Genomic DNA, 27,435 nt, shown 5'->3' with positions numbered 1-27,435 from the left:
CCACTGTGCATGCATGCCCGACCGCATCAGCATGATTAGTAATTCTGATGCAACAACCTGGAGCTAGAATGCTCCAATGATAATAAACAGCATTTTGGATTTGGATGGATGGATGGGGGGATAGATGGAGAGAAGTACAGAGGCAGAGGAGAGCAGCAGTGCTGGGCAAATAAGAGTCAGACCCCCCCCCCCCCCCCCCCCCAAAAACATGAGATGGTTTCAGTTCTGTTAAAATGTATATTTGAAGTTGAGGCTCAGCTGAACTCACGCTGTTTGTTACACTGATGCAAGAGTGAAGCATGAGATGACAGAGAGAGAGAGAGAGATGACTTGAGGAAGGATAGAGAAAATGAAGAAAGAAAGAAAGGAGGCCTCCAGTGGTGCAAAGTGGACATTGCAGCGAGTATTCAGTAGAATCGATGATTAAACTCAAATGTTAAAAATGTCAAATGGAGAAATGAAGAATACTGTATATCATGAGTGGGGCTCTCTTAAAAAGTGCACTGTAAATAAATATATCATTCATACACAGTAAGGTCCTTAAATATTTGGATAGTGACAATTTTTTTGCAATTTGGCCTACTAAATTAAACAATATGGAAGTGCATGTGGTGAAGATGTTCAGTTTTTGTTTTTTTTTTCCCCTGTCTGCATATATAGTAATTGTATAGTAATTGTATAGTAATTATAGTAAATGCCACACTGGCAGAACCACTTATGAACATTAATACACATATATGCAATTTATTCTTGCAGGACAGAAGGTATGTAGTGCGTGAGTGAATGTGGTGTGCGTGTGTGACCCCCATCCGCCCTTCCCGATCACCCTACAAGATCCTACTCAAAGCCGACTGACAACTTCTATCAGGAGGGACCGACCACCAAAACAACACGAAGACAGAAAAAAACGAAAGACAAGTGATGAAAGCAATAACTGTGAAGTGAGACACTTATGTTGGTGCCCCAACATAAAACATGCTGGAACAAACCACTACACATGAACAAGCAGTGACAGCGACAGTCTGTTGTCTAGTTAGTGAGCATTCATTCCCTAATCTAGGGCACCAGAGTCTTGATCCCCTTGAGAGCACCCAAAACTGAACTGTGGTGTCGGCCACAAACACGTGACCAGCCACACACAGAGACCCAGATCACAGCTATATATCCGATCACTACTGTGGCTGGTGTGTTGGGCCAAGATAAAAGTACAGAACCCTACCATAAGACATGGACCACTCCGGCATGTCGGAAGCCATACGGCCGACAGCAAGCGACAACGGAAAAGGGCCCAAGACGCAGGGCCCCAGGAGGAACCAGGCGAAAAAGGGAAGCGGAGGGGCACAAGGGCCAGGAAGGGCAATCACCAGAGCCACCGGGGCAGCATGACGGACCAACAAGGGAGCGGCCCGACGGCGATGTTCAGTTTTAATTACAAGGGTTTAATAAAAAATATGACATTTTTATTCATCATCTGTCTGTTTTCAGAGCCCATATGTAATCACTGGTGTTAAGTTATTTATTTCTCTCTGTTAGCAGGATTATGTCAAAACTACTGTACGGATTACAACAAAATTTTCACCACAAATACGTAGATATTAGGCTATGGAAGACTTCACTGAATTTTAGAGGTGATCTAGAGCCAGATTCTGGATCAGGATTTAAATTTTTATGCTTTACTTTGTTGGATTTTGAGGATTACATCAAACTACTTCACAGATTGTCACCAAATTCTGACCACACATTGGTGTTAGTTCTTGGAAGACTCCATGATCAGGATTTCACTTTGTAGACTTTTAAGGATTATGTCAAAACTACTTCACAGATACGACATCACGATGTAAAACCAAGATAAGGAAGACACCATTTTGTTTCAGCTTGTGAATCATTTAATTTCATTTATATAGCATAAGATCACAACAAAGTTGCCTCAAGGTGCTTCACACAAGTACGGTCTAACCTTACCAATCCTGAGAGCAGGAACACAAGTGAGAGCAGTAAGGAAAAACTCCCTCTGATGATTTGAGAAAGAAACCTCAAGCAGACCAGACTCAAAGGGGTGACCCTCTGCTTGGGCCATGCTACCGGCACAACTGACAATAAGAATATACAGGGAATTTTGGGAGTCCATGCTGGTGCACGGGATGGTCTGAAGGCAATATTGCCTTCTGCTGATGTGACCAGAGAAACAGGGAATAGTGCACATTTTTCCTGATGTGTCACCTGTCAGAGCTTCATGATGGAGATGAACAAAGGAGGATGTCATAGAAGAAAACACATCAGACCTAGGCTGGAGTCACTCATTTGTCTTCTAACAAACTTCACCCGAAATTACACCTCTTGTTTTTAAGGAAATCCTTCTCTATGAAGCTGTATAACTGGTGATGCAATAAACACAAACAGCACAATAAACAATTTCTCCAATCACAGCAACAAAAACCTGTAAGCATTCAGAGTTGTCATGGGTGTCTTATACCCCATTACACATACGCTAATTGAGGCCGAATGGCATCAAAATGACACATCTGGCCAAAGTTGGGAAGTATTGAGGTGCAGTCTGAAGACCAACGGATGGCACTCTGTGAGCAATCTACATATTTGGTCCCATTTGCTCAGGTGTCCCAAGTGTGTTGCACATGTTCAAAACACTCTTGGCACCATTGAAATGGGACGCACATCTGACAGCGGTCTATATGCAGTTTTTGCGTCATCTGATCACAGTCTACATATTGTGACGGCATTAAAACAGCATCTGAAACGATCTGATCGCACTTGATTGAGCTCTGAAATGGATCGGTCACAGCAAAGCCTGCTGGCATGTCGTGCCATGTATGTGCACCTCAACTGGACCCCGGCCAGAAAGGGCAAAGGAAATGTTGATATGTAATAACATGTATGTGTCACGCATTCATCATGTACAGTGAATGTGAACAGCATGCTATCAAACCGAAAGTACCATACACAACAACGCATGCCGCAAATCTGAACAGGCTGCTATATCTATATTTGACCTTACAGTGCAGATATATGTCCATTTCCATGGGCGATGTAAATAATGTGAAATATTGTGTCCATCATATCTGTGTAGGCCACGGGCAGCTGCACCTCTCTATGCTCTCATGCACTGTCATTGCACGTGTCAGGCTCGGAGCTGAATGATCTCACCGCTGTAATATACATATTAGTTGATCACCTTCTAACTCTGGAGGAGATATGACGTGGAACTGTTTTGCCATGCCATGACAGCATTAATAAACATGGATCTTACCTCCAGCAACCGCAAAGGAGTGTTTCACAGTGCAGGGTGGATGTGGAGCCGGGACCACACCCTGTCGTTAAAATCCTCTCACCTGGTTGCTGTGTGCTGGAATCAACCACGGCAAAAATAAATCCCATTTGATAGTCCAACCATCGCAGTGTCCAGAGTTGCACTGTGCTGCTGAAGTGAGTCAAAACACAAAAAAGAAATTAAAGGTCCTTTGAAAGGCTATGTCTGACACATGGGACAGCATGGCCCACTGCCAACAGTGGCAAGTATACCTGACAATGGTGCGCACAATGGCATCTGCACCACGCGCAAATGTACTCCGTGCGCACACACAGCAGCTCATTCAGCCGTTATGAACACACACACACCCAGCAATCATGTCATCAGTCTAGCTCCTCTGCTCTACGCATGCACACACAGGTGAAGTCAGTAGCACTGGGAAGGACAGGATGAGCGTAGGTGTGATTGCATGACTGAGTGAGTGACCGCACCGATGCCGGCTTTGACACATATGGCGCGAGTCTAGCCCATACGTTGGTTGTACTCCGGTGTCCAGTACCGGCAGGGACTGTGCAAAGGGAAGAACACAGCGCTCCCTCCCACTCCAGTCCAGTGTTTGCCATCCAGACGTTTGGACATCAGGGAGTCTTCAGCACCTTTTATGACCATCTGACAATAGTCTGTTGTCTATGTACACTTTGGATGTAGACAAAAACCTTTTTAAATAAAATCTGCAGGTCAGAACTACAAGAACTTCTTGATTGTTTCATTTCAGCTTCATTGTGGTGGTGTACAGAAGCAAAATTACAAAAAAAAAAAAAAAAAAAAAACCTGTGGACCTGATTATACAAAGACTAAATTAGTTCCAACAGATTATGATTTCTTTTCATTGTTTGAAAGGGCTCTCATTTGGGAAGGTCAAAGATTACAGTGTCTTTTTTTTCTTCTTCTTCCTCCTCCTCTTCTACCCGACCTTTTTCAAACTGTCCAACACACAGCCGTTTATGCGACACTTTAATCAGAGCGTGGCATGCTCTCAGTCCAGACAAAGCCCAATCAGGGCGGTAATAATTTGGCTTCTCCTTCAATCAGCAGCACCGTAATTGCATCAGTCACAATCTCCATTTCATCTTTCATCTCTGTGTCAGGGTGGCGGACAGGAGACAGAAGGACACTCTGAAGCCCAGACCTATCATTAAAATAGACAAGCAGCACATACAGCCTGAGCAGACAAAGAGAACAATACAACAAATTGTCGATTGAACGAGGCTCACTCAGCAGCCTCTCAGTGCCGCTCACTTTCACGGTGATACGGCGTTGATGTTCCATGTGTGATATGTAGCAGTAGAACACACTGATCATGGCTATCAAAGCCTGTTGTCATAGTTTGACAGGTTTCTCAACTTTCACATTTCCATCAGCATCTCCTGTCAATCCATAGCCACACACCTGCATTCCCCTAATCACCACCACCACCGTCTATAATAATGTTCACACTCTGCCAGCTCTCTGTGTCTGTTGTCTTATTAAGTCTTACACCTTGACAGCTTGGGCACGAGGTCTTCTTTCTGATCACCTCATCACAGCTCGTGTGCATTTTTGGGGAGAGGCTGGCATGCTGCTCAGCACAACTCTGGAAAGCTGTTTTAAACTCATGCCAGTTTTGAACATGTTCAACATATTCTGGAGCTCCATTGGACCCGGATTTAAATTCAGCTCTGTGCAGGCTTACCACATTTACATCCAACTTTCATGCACAGAAAGAATCACTCTGAAATAACAGGAGTTGAGAACCGCGTGTGCGCTGCACCTCTCCTGTGTCCATTTTTTTTTTTACTTTTGCTAGGTGTCGTGCATCTCTTGTAACTACAGGGAAAATTAGTCTTTTGAATGAATAAATGAACAAATAAAAATTGTATAGGTCATAAAAGGTATGGACAGAAAATCCATTTCACGTTGGACATCAGGAGTGAACAGAGGACTCACAAGTTTACTACACTGAACATACTCTACATCCATCCATCATCCATAGCTACTCATCCCAGTCATCTTGTAAATGTTTACCTTTAAACTGACATTTATTTTCACCAAATGTTTCAGCAAGGAATTACATCGACAAAGCCACATAAAAAAAGGAAAAAAAGATTTCTAGCTCTGAATGCAACACACGAATGGGAGCCCCACATGGACCAAGAAGGTCCCAGAGCTTGTTTAAAAGAAATGAACAGATTTGTCAGTGATGGAAGAGATGAAAGAGATCAGTGCCTGATGCAAGAAACACAATGGATGTGTTGAAAAAATTTCCATCTTGATGTCTCAGTAGTAAAACCACTGAGCTGCTGATAATATATCTGTAAGAGGTATAACAGAAAAGAAAGGAAAAAAATCCTTTCAACCAGCAATGCCTATTTCTCTCCTCATACACAACCAACAAGAACAGCTTGTCCCCCACTTCCAACTAATGGATTCACAATGGGCAGCATAGATAAAAGCAGACAGAAGGATCAATTTAGATGATCTATGAAAGTTATTAGTAATGACATTTATGAATATTTTATGGAAGGTAGAGAATGTCATCATAAATTTTTATATAAGGAAATGAGGCGGGAATATAAAACAAACAGCATTAAACATTGAACGTGGCCCTCATGTCAAAAAAGATTGTGTCCAGAATAATGGGTGAATTAATGGCAATGAGAGGGGATGAAAGAGTGAGGTGGGAATCAGTTGTCCACACTGTTTCTGCTTCTTTGTGGTGATGGAAATGTCAGTGTGCCTAAAGAGCCAAGCCAATGGCCAAGAAACCTGGTGCATGTGTGCATGTCCAGGCATGTGAACGTGAAAGCCAAATCAATATATTCATTTACTCATTCAATTCATCCCAGTGCACATTTAGTCATTTCTTTGAATGGACTGTATTTGAAATGAAAGGCGTCGACATATTTTATCTTTAAAGGCATTACCACAATTTGTCATTGTTTCATACCGAGTCAGAAACAAGAACACCCTCAAACATCCAAGCTTATAATCAGGCTGAATCCAAACTGACTGTGGTTGTTTGCAACTGCAAAAATATGAGACTGTGAAAACAATTAAGTTTAGTCAATGAGGGCAAAAGTTAATTACATAATTTCAAAAGCATTAGTTGCTACTGTTGTGGTACTCTTTATAATTCCATATTCCGCTATTTAGTACTTTGTAATTTAAATTATTATTTTAAAAAATGATCTTACAAATTGTATGTGTCATATTGTCAGAAATAACAAGCAGGCTTTAATCACAAATGAACTCTGTGAAAATCATTCGTCTTTTCTAACCTTGAAAACTCTATTACACTGTGGTGACATTTTATTTGTATGCAAAGAAGGAGGTTCTGTGTTGGCCCGCCTGGAGCCAGTGCTTATCCCTGGATTCAGTAAGAAGTGTTAGGTTGAGGACATGTACAGGTAGTGTCACCAGGAATCGTACCTAGGTCTACATGTTGATAGCCCAACACCTTATCCCGCTGATCTACAGAATGCAAAGATCAAACTAAATTACACAATCATAGTTCAAAATGCTAACTCTTTCCAGGGGATTTAGAGGCGGTCCCAAGACAGCTGGGAAATATGATCCCTCCAGCATGTCCTGGGTCTTCCTCAAGGCCTCCTCCCAGTTGGACGTGCCTGGAAGATGTCCCTAAGGAGATGACCAGAGGGCATCCTGACCAGATGCCCGAACCACCTCAACTGGCTTCTTCTGATGGAAAGAAGCAGCGGCTCTAAGCACAGTCCATCCTGGATAGTGACATTTGTCACCCTGTCCAGGAGCGTTAAGCCCAGATACCCAATGAAGGAATATCATTTTTGCCACTTGTATGTACAACCTTGTTCTTTTGGTCATTACCCAAAGTTCATAACCATAGGTGAGGATAGGTGCGTAAATGGACTGGTATGTTGGGAGCCTCGCCTTCTCGCTCAGCTCCTTCACCACAATGGTCTGTTACAGCATCCATAAAACAGATGCCGCCCCAATCTCATGCTCCAACTTACACCCCACTCATGAACAAAACCTTAAGATACTTCAACTTCTCCACCTTAGGCAGTAACTCTCTTCTAACCCAGCGAGGACAATCAACCCTTTTCCAACAGCGGAAACGTGGTCTCAGATTTGGAGATGCTACTTCTCATCCCAGAATACTGAAGCAGAGTTTTGCATATCCACAGGCCCAAGACTAGTATCAATAGTTACATTCTGTAGAGACTTTCAAGTCCAGACTTAAGCGGCACTTATTTTCTCTTTCGTATGGCTAGCATACTGGCATAGTATGGAACTATGCTTCCTAAACCTATTAAATTAATTTTATTAGTAAACAGAACAGGTCGCAGCCTCAACTTCATCTAAATTCTGGGTCTTTTAGTGAAGCTTAGGGCTAGTGGCCGGCGATCACCTTAGTATTTCTTCTGTTTTTTCTTGTTGCTTAATGCTGACAAATTATACTGTATTTGTTCTCTTTCTGATGCCTGATTCTGTTTTTTCTCTCTGTCCAAGGTGCGGCTCCATCCAGAAGTGGGAGTGGATGTCTTCTTTTGCAGTGGTCATGAAGTAGACAGGATCTGTGGACCCAACGCCCCAGCCAGCCTCTCATCCTGGACACCAGCATGGACTCCCAAAATTTCCTTTATATTCGTATTAATAAGTATGTCGGTAGAATGGACCAAGCAGAGGGTCACCACTTTGACTTTGGTCTGGTTGAGGTTTCTTTTTCAAATCATCAGAGGGAGTTTTTCCCCTTACCACTGTTGCCTGTGTGGTTGCTCTCTGGGTTGGTAAGGTTAGACCTTACTTGTGTGAAGTGCCTTGGGGCAGCTTTGTTGTGATTTGGCACTATATAAATGAAATAAATAAATTAAACAGCCAACACCAAGTGATATGGGCAGCTAGGTTAACTTGGGTGAATGTCAGTCAACAACAGCACCACCTGTTCTTATTTGTGTTGTAATACCATATCCATGCTCACTAACAAGATTTTAATAAGCTTTATTGCTGTTGCAATTTTTCACGATGCCATCATCAAATCAGAACACTAAATAAGGTAATTAAACATGTTATTTCATCATACATTCAAGCTATCATCTCATGTCATTAAAACAGATTTAAGGTTTTAATGACATGACAGGTTTATGTGACATCAAACCATCTGGGAGAAACAATCAATCATTCTGTTGTGTACTATTATGTTTCATTCATTTTCACAATTTTGATTGTAATTGGAATACTTAGCATTTTGTTTATACCAGAAATGATTTAATCTGTAGAGTGCATGTTGAACATCTCTCTCCCCTGGGGCAAAACATTTATTTGTGATGGGAGACATATTAATGCAGGGTGTGAGAAATGATGTGATTTTAAGTTCTGTTATGTTGTATTTGATGCAATAAGAAGTGATTCCCATAGTGTGCACATTGCCCACCTGGTGCACTCTGATGGTGGCTGTGAGCGATCATTAAATACACATTTTTTGAGAAGTTCATTTAAGAAGTTGAGAAATTGATTTTTCAATTTTGTAACAAAGTTTGTATTTACCTAAAAACATTATTATTCTTAGTTCTTTTGACTTCATGCCATAATACAACATAATAACTGGGCCTATTCCTTTGGCCTAGGATTTCTTCTTCTTCTTCTTCTTCTTCTTCTTATTATTATTATCCTGCTATCCATCCATAAATTTTCTGAACCCCTAGTTAAGGGTTGGAACTTATCCGTGGTCATTGGGAGAGAGGTGTGGCACACCCTGAACAGGCCACCACTCTACTGCAGGACCGACACACAAACAGAAAAACACATTCACACTCTCACTTACAACTGTGGTCAATTTAGAGTCACCAATTCACCTAACCTACTTGTCTTTCGAAGTTCATACAACCGATCTCCACAGGTTGAATAAAGTCAGATGAAAGGACCACATCTCCAACAATGAGAGCCTCACTCATGCCATTTTGCTCAGCATTCATACCCTTTTTAAGAAGGTGCAAGCAAGATGGGCAGGATATGTCTGGCTCCTGCATGACCAACGCATCCCCCTAGGGACTACTATATGGGGAACTAGCAGAATGCAAGAGGCCTGTTGGATACCCCAAACTGCACTACAAAGACAACCTTAAGGCAACCCTTTTGAGAGCTTAGACAATGCAATAGAAAGTTGGGATGATGCTGTGTCCAATCAAACTTCTTGGTGCACACTAATCAGATGCAAAGAAAGCGGTGTCAACAGGCCACACATGAGCAGTCTGTGACAGGTGCTTCAGTGCAATGATTGGGCTCATTGGTCTCGTCTGGACACACACAGGAAGGTCTTTATTGATAATGATGGACAAACATCAATAAAGAAACAATGTTAACCGTAGAAATACAACACAACTATTAACTATTCATGTCTCCCAAATGGGCATCAGAATAATTCCATAAGGCCCCAGCAACACACCAGCACATGCCAGTCCAACTGTGGTAGTGCACGTTTGGCAATGTAGGAGATCTATCTCCAGGAAAAAGTGTATTTAATATTTTGGGGTGCTATGAATAAAGCTGAACTGAATTAAACTAGTAGCATACTCAGAGATTCAACATACTTAACTTTGTGACCGTCCCTTTTCTTTACGAAAATAACCAAATGGTTGTAACATGGAGTAAAGAGACATCTAATGGAGAGCTAATCAACTGCTGCAGATCAATTCTGAGAGCACTTACTAGCTCATCTACTTCATATAGACTTGCAGCAACATCTGCACAAACTCTTTTGAAAAAATAAAATAAAATAAAATAAAATAAAATAAAGGCACTTTGGTTTTAAAGGCACTTCTACATTTTCTGTCACACATTGCTTTGCAATCCTAAAGTCTAGTTTCATAAGAACAAGTGGAATGCTGTGTATCCCCAAGTGTATCTATGTCATGTCAAGGGACCTTCGTTGAATGCACAGCTGATCCTGGGCACAGATGGGAAGGCAAAATAAATAAAAAGATACTGCTCATTTTAATTTGGGATGGCACTCAAGCAAAGAGAGTGAAATGCACTATAAATACACGTAGGGGAGATGACATTTTTACTCCAGAACATAGTCAACGTGCAGCAGCTGAGGTACTACTTACTGATGTCCTTGCTTCAGTTAGTGTATATCACTTTAAAGAGGCTATATTTTGCCATTTAGCACTGACATGAGCAGATTCTGTAGAGGCAGGACAGGCGTGGAACATCTGGAGAGTGTTTAGGCTGTTTATATAGACAGGAAGTCCTCTCTGACCTGTTTTTCACACTTCATTTAATGCCATGGACTGATGTCAAATCTATGAGTGAGTGCAAGCTTCACGTGCATCGCACTGCACATGCTCCACATAGGCTCTGCTGTTTAAGTACACTTGACATCCTACAACTTAAGATCTCTGAGCAGCCTAATTATCGTCCCCACACATTGGGCTCGGAAGGAGCTCACAGCTTTGGAGTGTCTTTCCTTCCACCATTAACAGTTGATTTTTCAGGGGACAAGCAGAAGAATAGCGTGCGGCCAAGGGGGAGGGGATTAGCATTCACATGGCACCTGTTGGCAGCCCATGCCGGCTACAGATAATTACAGTGATTTTGTAGAGGAGAGGAGTGCGGGGGGTAATTGTAGTCTTGGCAAAAGCAAAGGGAGAGGAGAGAGAGAGAAGGACAGCACTTTCACTATCTTATGCCACAGAAAGGTTGATGAACACGCCCGCTTACGCACGTACGTGCAGGCAAAAAACATAATTAAACTTCTGGTTGTCATAGCAACGCCTTCGCCGGACCAATGACAGCATTCAGCTCAAGCAGAGCAAACATTTAGAATGGTAATCAGAAGATCTCATGGTGGCGATGTTTGGAATTCGACCTGCCAGCACTCGGCCGCAAATTTACATTAATTAGAAGAAGAAGAAAAAAAAACCCTCAGCCACAAAGCACTTTCCTGTGCTTACTCACTTAGTGGGCCTGTTGTGCCATCACTTCAGCCATTACAAATTATGTTATTTAGTAAACGTCTGCTGCGACACCCGAGGGATGGCAGCAGGGGTGGGAGCGGGGGCGGATGAAGGGAACATATAATATTACATAAAGCGTTGGCCCAGTGTAAAGCTCCTATGATTGGTGTTAAGGTTTTCATTACACAAAATGAGTAATTGCTTGTCATTTGGAGCTGGCATATCCCACAATCATCCTCACTTCTGTGCCATCAATCAAGCGTTTAAGTGCTGATGACTCGGCTCACATTTAAAGCAGGGCAGCCGAGCCCACAATGCACTGGGGAAACTCATTGTTTGCTTCGTTACTCCTCAGAGCTCGGCTACTGTTTGGGTATTTTTGCCCGTGTATTTGTGTGTGTGTGTGTGTGTGTGTGTGTGTAGCTGTGTGTGCAGAGGAGAAATAAGATCGGGATGTGGTCTTGCTTTCCTAAGAAGCACTTCATTCTTCGGCCTGTAATATGTCAGCCAAGGCTTTGAAGTAACTCACAGGGTGCACCTGGGGGCCCAGACAATAAAATGTACAGTCGACTCACAGTGCATCATTTATTATATTTGTGAGTGTGGGATTATACAAGTGTGAGATCCCCACGTACAGCCAGTTTAAAACTTACGAGGACGAACTTTAAACTTTCATAAGAGCCGCCGTGACTGAAAAGTAGGACACGCACATAAACATGGATGATGCTGGACTTGTGCCATACAGTATATTTGCTCCATCTGTACAGCACACCGCTCAGTGATCGGGGTGGCATGATGAGTTAGAAGTGCTTACAGCCCTTACTGCAGGCAGGATATGAAGAAACAGCCACGGCCGTACTGCTGGAGGAGAGGATGAGTAAGAGTCGACCAACCAAATGATTTGCACAGCAAAGCAAGATTCAAAAGGAACAAAAATCAACTTTCTGTCCAGTGCCTTCACCTCACCTCAACTCAGCTCAGCTCAGGATTGCTCCTGAATCCCACCAAATCTTAAGCTTGGTTTGAATAAACTAAACTGCACTGCTCAGACAGGAATAGCTGGTTAGGTTTCTCATTGTTGGTGGTGGTCGTGTTTATTCCATGTGTTTACCACCAACATTACCACCATTTCAGGAACACAACCAGAAAATCAGCATTTGCTTGTCAAGAAACTGTTTTCAGCCCCAGTTTCTCACACAGTCAAACTGATCCAATCCTACAGCACTCCTACTTTTCATATTGTTTATGTCAATACCAGAAGATCAACTGAGCAGGTTTATGTCCCTCTCATAACATATCTGAATTATCATCTGTCAAATATGGGTTACTTCAGGGTTCTGTTCTGGGTCCACTGTTGGTATATCTTGATGTAGCATCTCTTGGTCCAATTATATTCAATTCAACTCAAGTCTGGGAGCATGTGCTGATGCTGCACTTTGCCGCATCCACAGTACCACAGAACTGCCTTGGGTCCTGGATGGTAACCATCCAGGCAGACAACTGGTCCATTCCCATGTGGAATTTTTCACTGCTATGCTGATAACCTGCAGATGTAAAGTGAATACATGTCTATGTTGATGGCGTCTCCAAGATTTGTAAGATGGAGGCTTGCATAGCTGCAGTGCAAGGAAGTACGTAGTTAAGAAGACTCAGTTTCATTTCTGTGTTATTACAATAATTAGGACTATTCTGTTTTGATTCATGGTTTTGTGTCTTCCAGAAATTATGATGGTAGTGTATTATTTTCTTAATTACCAACCTTATGTAAGACTTGAAGTGGCACCAGGTGGCACAGTATATAGTTTCTAGACTTCTGTCTAAAACCAGAAAATTTGACCAGATCACAGCTAGCTTCCCTTCAATGGCTTCCTGTGACTGTAAGAGCAGATTTCAAGGTTTTGTTTGAGATTTATAAAGCTCTAAATGACCATGCATCTCCCAGTCTTGCGAAACTTGTAAAACCTTATGTGCCTTCTCATGCCCTGTGGTCTCAGGAAGTGAGCTTAGTCTATGTCCCCATAATTAAAAAGTCGTCAACAGGCTTCAAAGCCTTTGACTGTTGTACTCCTGCTTTCTTCAACACTGTGCCAGCTGTAATTAGAAAGTCAACAGCCATTGAATCTTTCATGACAAATCTTAAAACATATATTTTCTGTTGTTGATCATTAGTTTTATGGATTTGACTGGATTTAATTATATATGTTGGTCTATATATTTTATTGTATATGGTTTAAATTGTATTTCATTATTTTGAATGTAGGATTGTAGGACCTGATGACATAATACTTTCCAAATAATGTAATAAAAATATCCTCATAAGTCCCTAAAACATAATAAAACCCAGCAATGTAAAAACTTACCAATAATGTAATAATCACCATGCCAACAATATAATAAATTGTTACATTAACAGGAGGTTATTACATTATTAGGTTAACCCCATTTTTGTGGAACCCAATAATGTAATAATTCCTGATACTGTAACAGCTTTGGCTAATGCTGTAATAATAGGACACCAGTTATTAGGACCGCTGTGACGCTGTGTAGACAACCAACATGTCCTGTCACATAAGGGTGATTTTTACTCAGACAACTTTATAGTGGGGGCAGCATGGTGGCTTAGTAGTTAGCACTGTTGCCTCACAGCGAGAAGGTCGTGGGTTCAATTCCCGTGGCCTTTCTGTGTGGAGTTTGCATGTTCTCCCCGTGTTTGCGTGGGTTTCCTCCGGGTGCTCCGGTTTCCTCCCACATCCAAAGACATGCGGGTTAGGTGGATTGGAATCTTTAAATTGTCCATAGGTGTGTGTGTGTGGGGTGTGTCTGTGTTTGTTTGTCTGTTTGTGGCCCTGCGACAGACTGGCGTCCTGTCCTGGGTGTACCCCGCCTCGCGCTCTATGGCTGCTGGGATAGGCTCCAGCCCCTCGCGACACTTAATTGGACTAAGCAGTAGAAGATGAATGAATGAATGAACTTTATAGTGGCACAATATGTCAAGGTGTTGTTTATGGTCCTGTGTGTCAATCCATGTATGAATCACCAGTAATTTGTGGGACATATGCACAAGGCAGACAATTAATCTAATCTCCAAAATCAAGTCAGGTCTGGGAGCATGTTCTGGTGCTGCGCTTTGCACATCCACAACACCATGGAATGGCCTCGGGTCCTGGATGGCAACTAACCAAGCAGACATGTGGCTCGTTCCCACATCCCAAAAATAACCATCTATCTACCACAGCTAGGTGAAATATCCCCTTGGCCTTCTCCAGCTATGGGGGTCCTCAGCACTTAGGCACCTGCATGCTGGATTGTGCACAGAGAAATGGGCCACATGGCCGGAATGTTGAAGCTGACTCTCCCTCACACTGCAAGTGATACTAATCATTTTAGTCATTCTTAGTAACCACTTGATTGATACCAAGTGCTACCCCATGATCCTTTGAAGAAAGCTCATACCAAAGACATCCAGCCCTTGCCACTGGCTAGCATCCATGTCTTACAACCATACAGGAAGACAGGCAGCACCAGCACCTTAAGGACTTGGACTTTCATTCAAAATGATGATGAGTCATAAATAACAGAAATAAGGGGGAAAAAAGCATAATCAGTCGATTTGATTTAAAATGCCACACTTACAGATTAGAAATATTCACATTGTGTAAAATATGATAACGTGTGATTGTAGCACGACTCCTACATACCTCTTTTCCTATGCACAGCTCAGTCATCATCTCTGCTTTGTTGTGCAGCATGCAAGCTGCGTCTCTTTGTTTAGCTGCTATCCACCAGCACCGCAATAGTCACAGAGATGGACAACAAGCAACTAAGCTGGAGTTCAGACTCAGGGTAAAGTAAACAGGTATTCAGAGTGAGTACTGGGCCAAAGCGGAGGCAGAGAGATCAATAGCTTAATGGAATTAGCCTGGCTTTGAAACACAACTGCCAGTCATATTTACTGAATCCTGTTTATGTCTGCTGTACAGAAAAGTATTCCAGAGAGACTTGAAGAAGAACAAAATATTCACTGATGATGCTGTTTGGCTTTTGAAGCACAGGAGCAACAGCCGTGTTAAACTCACAGATGCATCCAGTATTTTTCTCTTGGGTCACATCTATCCATTATCTACAGTGCATCAACTTAAACTGTAGGGAGACAAAGCCGATCGGACTGCACGCCAGGATCGTGCCAGGGTGCACCCAGAACACATCACTATCCCATCACACATGGAACAAAGACAAACATTCATACTCATACCTATGGGCAGCTTACCATGACAAAAATTAAAATGCAATTTAAAATGTGGAAATATAAAACACATAAGTACATGATTGAATCCCTGATGCTGAAAGCTTCTATAAATATTTAAAGTAAATAAAGATATGTATGGTCAGTGGTGGGCACAGCTAACCAAAAAGTTAGCTTCAATAACCATTAATCCGATAATTGAAAAGTTATGTTTTATGATGCTAAACCGATAAAGTGCTAATATATATATATATATATATATATATATATATTACAGATAACCAATCTTTTTTTTTTTCGGATGCGGCCACATCAGATTACATTGTCGGCTTCTGATAAACCAGTTTCACTTTAAGTGCTGCAGGGGCTTCTGGGTAAATTCAAAGATCACAAACACTAAAAGAACGCACAAAAAATTAATGAATAAAAAAATGTATCCCCAAACATTGTCATCTTTCAAAAGGAGTAAAACACAGTATTAGAAGTCACAATTTATCTCAGTATTATGCTGCTTTTTCACACGCCTTGAACCCTGCGGCTTAAACAACCAAAATACGTCCATTAATGCATTCATTGGCAGAGTAAAAGACACATAGTAAATATAAATTATTACCTGTTAGTTTCAGTTGGATTCATTAAATTCTGAAGAAAATATTCCACATAAAGCATCCTCATTATCCAAAACGGTGTGTAAATGGTGAAGAGAAGTCCTTGCAGCTGCGCCGTGAGGTTTCCTCTCTCTCTCACAGAGTCTTGGCGATTAAATTATCCCGTCAGCCACAAAGAAATAAAATAAAATAGTTAAAATTAGTCTGTTTTGTTTGTGTCGAGCGGACAGCAACATTGTAACATCTAAAGTGGAACTGAACTACACTACCCACAATACTCGCCGCGTCAACCGGCCAATCACGTCTTGCGCTTAATGATGATGCCATCAACAAGCGACAGCCAGTCTGCCATAAACCACTGATCTACATACGACAGGGATTAAAATGTTTGATTTTAGGGTTTACAAACATTTTTGACTGTTAAACTTTGCTTACTTTTCCAGCAAAAAAAAAAAAAAAGTTAGTGGACTGAAAGTTATCAGAACTAAATTTATTGGAAGGCAACTGGTCTGATGATGGTTTTAAAACTTATCTGAAAAGCTAATCCACTAACAAAAACTTTGATAATCATTGGTTATCGGATTAGCTGAACAGTGCCCACCACAGTGTATAGTCAGCCAAGTCTCATGTTTTTTTTTGTTTTTTTCGTGCTCCCGTGACGAAATGAGTCAAATTTTCATGACAGGGTTTTTTTTTAACTCACTATTACTAACCCTACTACTACCTCCATCCATGACCTTAACCATAACCTAACCCTAATCTTTCCCCCCACCCTAACCATAACCACCCCAACTCCCCGCTTCACTTTTAATTTCGTGCAGCCATCACGCAATGAATTAGAATGAATTCATGCTGCCGTGACAAAAATGAGGCGGTTTTCGTCATAATATCACGAACCAATAGATTAACATATATTTCATGCTGCTGAAACACGACTTGCCGTGAGACCAGGTTGGTATTGTTGTATCTACAGAGAAATGCTCTCCTTTCATTTGGGGCCAGTATCTTCAGATGTCTAATCTGTGTCCCTACATTATGAATTTTGCATAATAAATGGCATGCATTGAAAATATTGCGCATGCCCAAAATATTCCAAAATACTCGCAATACTACAATGTATACCAGCATGCTTCAATGTGCTCTTAATTTATGGTAAGTTTTGTATAAGTTAGTAGATGTATTGCTTGCCTCTACTGGTGGTTGGCTCTCACTGCGGTATTGCATCACTTCCTGTTCCGGAGCACAGCGGTGTTTTTCTGTATCTGTTAGCTGTTTAATCTGTGCAGTTAGATTGATCTAGTTATCTAGATTACGATTTGTTTCCCAGTGTAATCTTTACGTGCCTTAACTAAAGCACTCCTTCTGCTGAATCACCTCTAAATTATTTACACATTATTCACTTTGCGTGTTTTTAGGAATCCGCTAGCTTAGCGTAGCTACTAGCTCTTAGCCGATTTAGCATGGCGGCTTCTCCTGTCTCTCCCGCACTTTTCTGCTCTGGGTGTGAAATGTTTAGTTATTCCTCGGCCTCCTTTAGCAGTAATGGTACTTGTAATAAGTGTAGCTTATTCGTAGCTTTGGAGGCCAGGCTGGGTGAATTGGAGACTCGGCTCCGCACCGTGGAAATTCTACAGCTAGCCAGGCCCCTGTAGTCGGTGCGGACCAAGGTAGCTTAGCCGCCGTTAGTTCCCCCCTGGCAGATCCCGAGCAGCCGGGAAAGCAGGCCGACTGGGTGACTGTGAGGAGGAAGCGTAGCCCTAAACAGAAGCCCCGTGTACACCGCCAACCCGTTCACATCTCTAACCGTTTTTCCCCACTCGACGACACACCCGCCGAGGATCAAACTCTGGTTATTGGCGACTCTGTTTTGAGAAATGTGAAGTTAGCGACACCAGCAACCATAGTCAATTGTCTTCCGGGGGCCAGAGCAGGCGACATTGAAGGAAATTTGAAACTGCTGGCTAAGGCTAAGCGTAAATTTGGTAAGATTGTAATTCACGGTCGGCAGTAATGACACCCGGTTACGCCAATCGGAGGTCACTAAAATAACATTAATCGGTGTGTAACTTTGCAAAAACAATGTCGGACTCTGTAGTTTTCTCTGGGCCCCTCCCCAATCGACCGGGAGTGACATGTTAGCCGCATGTTCTCCTTGAATTGCTGGCTGTCTGAGTGGTGTCCAAAAAATGAGGTGGGCTTCATAGATAATTGCAAAGCTTCTGGGGAAAACCTGGTCTTGTTAGGAGAGATGGCATCCATCCCACTTGGATGGAGCAGCTCTCATTTCTAGAAATCTGGCCAATTTTCTTAAATCCTCCAAACCGTGACTATCCAGGGTTGGGACCAGGAAGCAGAGTTGTAGTCTTACACACCTCTCTGCAGCGTCTCTCCCCCTGGCCATCCCCTCATTACCCCATCCCCGTAGAGACGGTGCCTGCTCCCAGACTACCAATAACCAGCAAAAATCTATTTAAGCATAAAAATTCAAAAAGAAAAAATAATATAGCACCTTAAACTGCACCACAGACTAAAACATTTAAATGTGGTCTGTTAAAACATTAGGTCTCTCTCTTCTAAGTCGCTGTTAGTAATGATATAATAATTGATCAACATATTGATTTATTCTGCCTTACAGAAACCTGGTTACAGCAGGATGAATATGTTAGTTTAAATGAGTCAACACCCCCGAGTCACACTAACTGTCAGAATGCTCGTAGCACGGGCCGGGGCGGAGGATTAGCAGCAATCTTCCATTCCAGCTTATTATTAATCAAAAACCCAGACAGAGCTTTAATTCATTTGAAAGCTTGTCTCTTAGTCTTGTCCATCCAAATTGGAAGTCCCAAAAAACCAGTTTTATTTGTTATTATCTATCGTCCACCTGGTCGTTACTGTGAGTTTCTCTGTGAATTTTCAGACCTTTTGTCTGACTTAGTGCTTAGCTCAGATAAGATAATTATAGTGGGCGATTTAACATCCACACAGATGCTGAGAATGACAGCCTCAACACTGCATTTAATCTATTATTAGACTCTATTGGCTTTGCTCAAAAAGTAAATGAGTCCACCCACCACTTTAATCATATCTTAGATCTTGTTCTGACTTATGGTATGGAAATAGAAGACTTAACAGTATTCCCTGAAAACTCCCTTCTGTCTGATCATTTCTTAATAACATTTACATTTACTCTGATGGACTACCCAGCAGTGGGGAATAAGTTTCATTACACTAGAAGTCTTTCAGAAAGCGCTGTAACTAGGTTTAAGGATATGATTCCTTCTTTATGTTCTCTAATGCCATATACCAACACAGTGCAGAGTAGCTACCTAAACTCTGTAAGTGAAATAGAGTATCTCGTCAATAGTTTTACATCCTCATTGAAGACAACTTTGGATGCTGTAGCTCCTCTGAAAAAGAGAGCTTTAAATCAGAAGTGCCTGACTCTGTGGTATAACTCACAAACTCGCAGCTTAAAGCAGATAACCCGTAGTTGGAGAGGAAATGGCGTCTCACTAATTTAGAAGATCTTCACTTAGCCTGGAAAAAGAGTCTGTTGCTCTATAAAAAAAAGCCTCCGTAAAGCTAGGACATCTTACTACTCATCACTAATTGAAGAAAATAAGAACAACCTCAGGTTTCTTTTCAGCACTGTAGCCAGGCTGACAAAGAGTCAGAGCTCTATTGAGCCAAGTATTCCATTAACTTTAACTAGTAATGACTTCATGACTTTCTTTGCTAACAAAATTTTAACTATTAGAGAAAAAATTACTCATAACCATCCCAAAGACGTATCGTTATCTTTGGCTGCTTTCAGTGATGCCGGTATTTGGTTAGACTCTTTCTCTCCGATTGTTCTGTCTGAGTTATTTTCATTAGTTACTTCATCCAAACCATCAACATGTTTATTAGACCCCATTCCTACCAGGCTGCTCAAGGAAGCCCTACCATTATTTAATGCTTCGATCTTAAATATGATCAATCTATCTTTGTTAGTTGGCTATGTACCACAGGCTTTTAAGGTGGCAGTAATTAAACCATTACTTAAAAAGCCATCACTTGACCCAGCTATCTTAGCTAATTATAGGCCAATCTCCAACCTTCCTTTTCTCTCAAAAATTCTTGAAAGGGTAGTTGTAAAACAGCTAACTGATCATCTGCAGAGGAATGGTCTATTTGAAGAGTTTCAGTCAGGTTTTAGAATTCATCATAGTACAGAAACAGCATTAGTGAAGGTTACAAATGATCTTCTTATGGCCTCGGACAGTGGACTCATCTCTGTGCTTGTTCTGTTAGACCTCAGTGCTGCTTTTGATACTGTTGACCATAAAATTTTATTACAGAGATTAGAGCATGCCATAGGTATTAAAGGCACTGCGCTGCGGTGGTTTGAATCATATTTGTCTAATAGATTACAATTTGTTCATGTAAATGGGGAATCTTCTTCACAGACTAAAGTTAATTATGGAGTTCCACAAGGTTCTGTGCTAGGACCAATTTATTCACTTTATACATGCTTCCCTTAGGCAGTATTATTAGACGGTATTGCTTAAATTTTCATTGTTACGCAGATGATACCCAGCTTTATCTATCCATGAAGCCAGAGGACACACACCAATTAGCTAAACTGCAGGATTGTCTTACAGACATAAAGACATGGATGACCTCTAATTCCTGCTTTTAAACTCAGATAAAACTGAAGTTATTGTACTTGGCCCCACAAATCTTAGAAACATGGTGTCTAACCAGATCCTTACTCTGGATGGCATTACCCTGACCTCTAGTAATACTGTGAGAAATCTTGGAGTCATTTTTGATCAGGATATGTCATTCAAAGCGCATATTAAACAAAGATGTAGGACTGCTTTTTTGCATTTACGCAATATCTCTAAAATCAGAAAGGTCTTGTCTCAGAGTGATGCTGAAAAACTAATTCATGCATTTATTTCCTCTAGGCTGGACTATTGTAATTCATTATTATCAGGTTGTCCTAAAAGTTCCCTAAAAAGCCTTCAGTTAATTCAAAATGCTGCAGCTAGAGTACTGACGGGGACTAGAAGGAGAGAGCATATCTCACCCATATTGGCCTCTCTTCATTGGCTTCCTGTTAATTCTAGAATAGAATTTAAAATTCTTCTTCTTACTTATAAGGTTTTGAATAATCAGGTCCCATCTTATCTTAGGGACCTCATAGTACCATATCACCCCAATAGAGCGCTTCGCTCTCAGACTGCAGGCTTACTTGTAGTTCCTAGGGTTTGTAAGAGTAGAATGGGAGGCAGAGCCTTCAGCTTCAGGCTCCTCTCCTGTGGAACCAGCTCCCAATTCAGATCAGGGAGACAGACACCCTCTCTACTTTTAAGATTAGGCTTAAACTTTCCTTTTGCTAAAGCTTATAGTTAGGGCTGGATCAGGTGACCCTGAACCATCCCTTAGTTATGCTGCTATAGACGTAGACTGCTGGGGGGTTCCCATGATGCACTGTTTCTTTCTCTTTTTGCTCTGTATGCACCACTCTGCATTTAATCATTAGTGATTGATCTCTGCTCCCCTCCACAGCATGTCTTTTTCCTGGTTCTCTCCCTCAGCCCCAACCAGTCCCAGCAGAAGACTGCCCCTCCCTGAGCCTGGTTCTGCTGGAGGTTTCTTCCTGTTAAAAGGGAGTTTTTCCTTCCCACTGTAGCCAAGTGCTTGCTCACAGGGGGTCGTTTTGACCGTTGGGGTTTTACATAATTATTGTATGGCCTTGCCTTACAATATAAGCGCCTTGGGGCAACTGTTTGTTGTGATTTGGCCCTATATAAAAAAATTGATTGATTGATTGATTGATTTACACCAGTGTATTTTTCTTACATTGCCATATGCTGGCTAAATCGTCAAGGTGTGACAGGGTTATTAAAGTTACACTTTCTGGACTGTTAAATTACTATTAACCTTAAAAGGAACTTCAGGTAATTTTCAACCTCTGCTCTGTTTTTAGATGTTTTTCAGTTAATGTTTTCATTCAGTTCTTATGTTTACAATATGAATAACTGCCTTACCAACAATCAACTTTTAATGAATCATTGGAATCTAACACCTCAGAATGTGCAGCTAAGGTACAGTGGCGAATGAGAAGTTTTGAACCTGAGTCAGAAAAACTAGGGTGTGGTTCTCCATCTTTTGCATTCTGAGAAACCAACATTTCTCCACATTGCACCCAGTGAGTCAAAACTTGAAAACATAGGCATTGTTGGTAGGAATGCTGGAGGTTGAGTTTTAAACTCAAAACCTTCATATTATGAGGTGACAGCATTCTCAAACTCAGTGTAGATGGACTTCCATGTCTTATTCAACACTCAGCTCATGAAAAGGGTTAAAATGACATCATCAGAGAGTTAGATAACACCTGTAAACATCAACACTGTGCAAGGTTCAACATAGTGTCAAAATGTCAGATTTAAATATTTTAACTGTGTTAAAATTAGACTTTCAATGCTGAATTGCCTCTAAAATATTTACCTCTGACATTTTGACTCCTAATTTTTACTGATTGCTGGCGTCAGTATATTGTACAATAAAATCAGCTTCACCGGTGTGAAGAGAGAACATTTAAACAAGCTGAAAGATTGCAGCATCTAAGCCTGTGCTCTTAAAACCAGCCTACGAGCAAAGAGTAAATCCCCCCTCAGCCCTGAGTGGAGGCGGCAGAGAGGTGATGCACCCAGACAGCCACGCTGTACACGGATATAAATACATCCTCCGCACACATACACAAACACGGACTCACAAAAGCCAAGCTCACTGCAGGGATAGCGGGTGCGGCAAGCGATTAAGGGCGTGGAACAGATGCCCACCTGCTCCGCCTGAACCTGGCTATGCCAGGGTGCCCAGGGTTGCCCCTGGGTGCCTTAATACACTGTTTCCATCTGTTGCCTGGAAAGGGAAGGGCAAAGATGTCCAAGTGCATAAGCAATACGCCACTACCACCCCCCCACCTCAAACCAACACAGGCTGCCGTCTCCATCATATCCACCTTACAGATCTGCTATGAGGGAAAAATTGTCCATTATTGGACTAACACAATGTCTGACTCTTCCCTTCAAACCATCACACCAACTATGCAGAGCCTCCAGCTTTCAGCTGACAGACCACTTCTGTACATTTAGCATAATGACAGCATGACGGCAGGGAGAGAATAGATGAACAAAGCCACCCAGCATGTCGTCTTTGATTTAGCTCAATCTCGCCCATTTATCAAAAAAAAGGCCTTTCACGCTGCACAAACAACCTGACTGTGAAAACAGGGCTGCCCATGTGTAGAGTGCAATGTGTTTACCGATAGGACCAGGCGCTGGGTGCTGAATGATCTGTCCATCAAATAACTGTTTGGGATTTTTTTCTTCTTCTCTCCTGCTGTAGAGTTGTAACTGATTATTATCAGTGCAAAGCCTGACTTTATTCTAATTACCTTGTAAATAAACTTGCTTGTTATTACTTTTCAAGCCAATTACAGGCTGCCTAATGGAAGCGCTTAATTAGCAGACACTCTACTGGAAAAAAAGGAGGAGACAAGGGGAAGAAAAAGAGTGAATACAAAAAAGGGGGACGATGGTGGGGGGAGGACTGCATTCCTCGTGTAATTATACAGCGATCAGGTTTTTTGTTCTTCTTCTGTGCTGCTGTTTTGCACAAAGCCACAAAGAGGTTGGCCCTCTCTCTCCTCTCTGTCTGTTCAGCGGGCAGCTGACAATGGGGCACTCGGCAGGCGGTGACCCGGACCCCTTAATAGCGCTTTGGCAGCCAAGGCCTTCACAGCTGGAGGAGAGGAAACAGCAGAATACAGCATGTTTGTCATCCCACTCACCCCCAACTCCCCCTCCACTACCACCCATTGACTCCTCGAGACTACGCCCGCACATCATCATCACAAACAGTCCCAACGGCTACATCCACTTCTTGCAAGATGTCATCAATACCGTGGCAATGGCAGACTGAATTTGTTTAATTTAGGTAACTGTTACCCTGAAAAACCTGCTAAATTAGTCCAATTCAAACATTATGATCTAACAGATTGCCTCAAACCCAATACGACATTGTTCATCTTTCGGCTGGCCCCAGTTGCCAGTGTGAATCAAGCACAGATCTGCATTGGAGATGGCAAAAACTTATTAAAGGTTTTGCACAACTCCAGCTCTCGATGGGGAGCCGCACAGAGGGCCTGTTGTTCTTAAGTGGTCTCTCAGCCAAGTATTAATCAGGACCTACTCTGCTTCACTTATGAGATCCGATGGTGTTGGGTACGCTCAGAGTGGTGTGGCTGCCCTCAAACCCATTCAGTAAACTTATAGAAAAAAATAAGCATCAATAGTTATTTGATTAATAGAAACCATTCATTCTTTTTCTATACCCGCTTACCACAATTGAGGATCATGAGGAGCTCAGATCTGCATTAATATGAAGACGTCATATGTAGGCCCTGAGGCCTGTTGGTGCTGGTGCTCATCTCTGGATCCTGCAGTGTGTAACAGGTGCATTGGATGGACATCCAATCCAGAATTAGTCATAAATTATCATCCTACTTATCATGCTACAGATTCTAGTATTCTAGTGATAATAACCACACCAAGTGGACCAGTACTGTGTTGGTCAAATCATTAAAAAAATACATCTCCACTTATCTTTTTAAGTTCAGTATTCTTAAAATTGTGAGGCAGTTCAGCCCCTAGCTATTTTAATTACAACTAAATAGGGGTGTAACGATACACAAAAACCACGGTTCAGTTCAATACGTACTTCGGTTTTGAGGTCACAGTTCGGTTCATTTTCAATAGAATATGCAAACAAAATGCAAAACCTAAATTTGTTTTTTGTTTAAACCAGCAATTTATTGTAACATACTAACAGAAAAATAAAATAATTGCAAAGTACTGCCTGGTAATAAGTTAAATAAATGTTCTCACATAAACAACAAATATATTAATTGATGCTGTCAGTTGATTTCCTGAAAGCTGCGCTCCTCACGCGGTGTGAATTCACACACACATAGTGTAAATATGAAGGTCTTACCTGTGTGTTTTAGCGAAGAAATTTGCTCTGCGGCACTTTGCGCCATCAGATCAGTTAGCGGAGCAGAGTGCCCCCCACCCCACCACCACCCCCCAAACCTTCCCCACCGGTTCTCTGTCTTGGTGCAACAAGTCGAAAAAGTCACAGCGCCTCAATAACGTCTCATTTACCGCAAACTCCATGTGATCCTGGCTGCACATGCGATGAAATCTCAAGAAAAAGTTATAAAACTACTCAGTCCTCCATGTGAAGCAGAGATACCGTGCACGTGTGCTGGATGACGTGCGCGTCAATATTTACGTGTAACACTTCAGGGAAAAAAGCATTTATGGTACATATATAATTAAAAGTTAAAAAATCTTTCTGTCTAACATCTTTCTGTGTAAATATCTCATGTTACAACGTGGAGACCCACATCTTATAGACAAGTGCGGCTTATTTACGAGGTCTATTAGAAAAGAAACCAAAAATTGGTGAGTGCAGCTAATATTCATGAGCGTGCTATAGTCCAGAAATTACAGTAAACACACGCAACGTGAACTCACCACTGCACAGCCCTGTACCGAACCGAGCGTCCTGTACCGAAACGGTTCAACACAAATACATGTATCGTTACACCCTTACAACAAAAAGTTTTATTTAATTATTTATTTACTTATTTAACGCAGTAGCCATTAGAGAGGAGGAAAAAAAAAAACCTCCATTGCATTATACAAGAAAAGGAACAAAAACTAAATGCTTTCATGACATTGATATTGCCATGTTGAGGATAATGGAAGGCTTTTATAAGGACTGTGAGGGTTAGTCACCATTATTATAATTAAAGTCCATTTTCCTTGACAGAAGGCTTTGGATGAGAGGAATGCCCCTCTATCATTAGCAGAAAATGTTCCAGCCAGCCTTTAGAAATGGTCATGACTAAGAGGCAGAGCGAGCACTTGTCCAGCACGTTGAATACAACACACGGGAATTTGAATATAGTCTATCAAGAAACTCTGAAAATATGGCACTCGACACTATGGCACTGGTGGGATGTGTAAATGGAACTCAGAAAATCACATGTGCCATGTAAAACTGTCTATTCCTCCATTACAACCTCCAAGATGCTTAGAGTAAGTGTGAAATGCATTAGGGAGGTAAGGGGAAAACAGCTGTAACTATCTTCAAGCTGACAGGAGTGGTGGTCTATTCCATGGAGGAGAAAAAATAAAGGTTTCTTTCGCTTTGCCGTTATCAGGCACTGTCCATCTCAACGGGTAGTGTTGGGGAGAAGAGGGAGAATTTCAGGGACTGAGGGGGTGAGGGGTAAGATTACAGACATGTTAAAACCTGAGACAAAGATCAAAGCCCACACAGATTAGATATTTGTCACTCACAGAAAGGTAGGAATGGAAGGATGGAGCAACGAGAGGAAGACAGAAAGGGTGAGGCTATGTCGACGGAAGCAGTAGCAGCGCTAAACTGCTGTTTGGGGTTTATATGACAATTCTGCACACATAATTGTATTTCTGCTCTTATCCTCAGCTGCATCAGGGCCACGTTTGACGACAGTTTTGGGTCCCTTATCTGTTGCCATTCTCTCCTTATCCAGACCCAATCAAATTTGCTCTGGCTAGCTGGGGACAGGCAGTAGTGGGAGACATACAGCAATGATAAAGGGGGATTTGTTTTGTATTTATTTATTTATTTTTAAAGTGTGACTGTATTTTTTTTTTTTTTTTCTAATTTGAAATGAACAGTTTGCTTGGCATGCTTATCTTGCTTTCATTAGTGGACTGTCATACTGTGAAGGCAGCCATACAGTGTGAGGCAGGAGAGCAGGAGGCAGGAGTCAGAAACAAGCAGACAGGCCGTTAGAGGAGTAAAGAGTCACGCAGGTAAGGAAGGAGGACAGGCAAGAAAAGGACAAAAGTGGAAGATGACAATGTAGGAGAGCAGCGAAAGACAGAAAGAGAGACAGGATGATGTAAACAGGAGTGTCAGCATTAGGCCTACAACACATTCAGAGCATCTGTACTGAAAATCTTAACGGCAACAGATCACAAATGAGTTGCATGTTGAATGATGCCTAATGAAGGATGACATAAATTTATATTCCTGAATGTGACTCACACTGTCATCCTTGAGAATTAGGCAAAATGAAAAAGGAAGACATAAATCTTACAGCTATTGAACCCATGCGGGATATAAATAAGGACCTCATTTCATACTCCAGTGGAATTGCCATGTTGACTGTCATGCTGTGGAGATGGCTGCTGTCAATACTTATTTTAAGAAGAAAGAGGAGCACAGGGTGAT

At 41.8% G+C, this 27,435-nt stretch overlaps 1 protein-coding gene and 1 long non-coding RNA gene across 8 annotated transcripts in view; one reads left to right on the top strand and one right to left on the bottom strand.

Annotated features, from left to right (window-relative positions):
- celf5a (cugbp, Elav-like family member 5a) overlaps positions 1-27,435 on the bottom strand; it is a 788,658-nt gene that overhangs the window by 544,628 nt on the left and 216,595 nt on the right. The gene's annotated exons all lie outside the window — the stretch shown is intronic.
- Positions 3,516-25,754, top strand: LOC117518968. Its single transcript, XR_004563126.1, has 4 exons — positions 3,516-3,531; positions 13,872-13,875; positions 20,255-20,259; positions 25,659-25,754. It is a non-coding gene; the product is annotated as an uncharacterized LOC117518968 (long non-coding RNA).

This window comes from Thalassophryne amazonica, chromosome 10, assembly GCF_902500255.1.
Source record: "Thalassophryne amazonica chromosome 10, fThaAma1.1, whole genome shotgun sequence".
NCBI lineage: Eukaryota > Metazoa > Chordata > Actinopteri > Batrachoidiformes > Batrachoididae > Thalassophryne > Thalassophryne amazonica.
The sequence above is the reverse complement of the archived record's forward strand: the minus strand, read 5'-3'. Positions and strand labels throughout refer to the sequence as shown.